The sequence below is a fragment of the Triticum dicoccoides genome, chromosome 2B (assembly GCF_002162155.2).
Source record: "Triticum dicoccoides isolate Atlit2015 ecotype Zavitan chromosome 2B, WEW_v2.0, whole genome shotgun sequence".
Classification (NCBI taxonomy): Eukaryota; Viridiplantae; Streptophyta; class Magnoliopsida; order Poales; family Poaceae; genus Triticum; species Triticum dicoccoides.
The window spans coordinates 27,113,305-27,113,510 of record NC_041383.1 but is presented as its reverse complement, the minus strand read 5'-3'; positions in this window follow the sequence as shown (position 1 = coordinate 27,113,510).

Below are 206 nucleotides of genomic sequence, written 5' to 3'. Positions count from 1 at the left end.
TTGCGCCGGATTTATCCAAAAACACGGCCGGCGATATCAGGCGAATCCCAACAACCCGGGGGGCAGCTGGGACGCCGGCACTCACTTTTGCATGCAAATGGTCCACCAGTCAGTGTCTCCAACTGCCTTTATCTTCTCCAGGCCCACCCACGTGCGAGCCACACTCCCTCTCTCTCCTCTCCATCCCACACTCCCTCTCTCCTCGG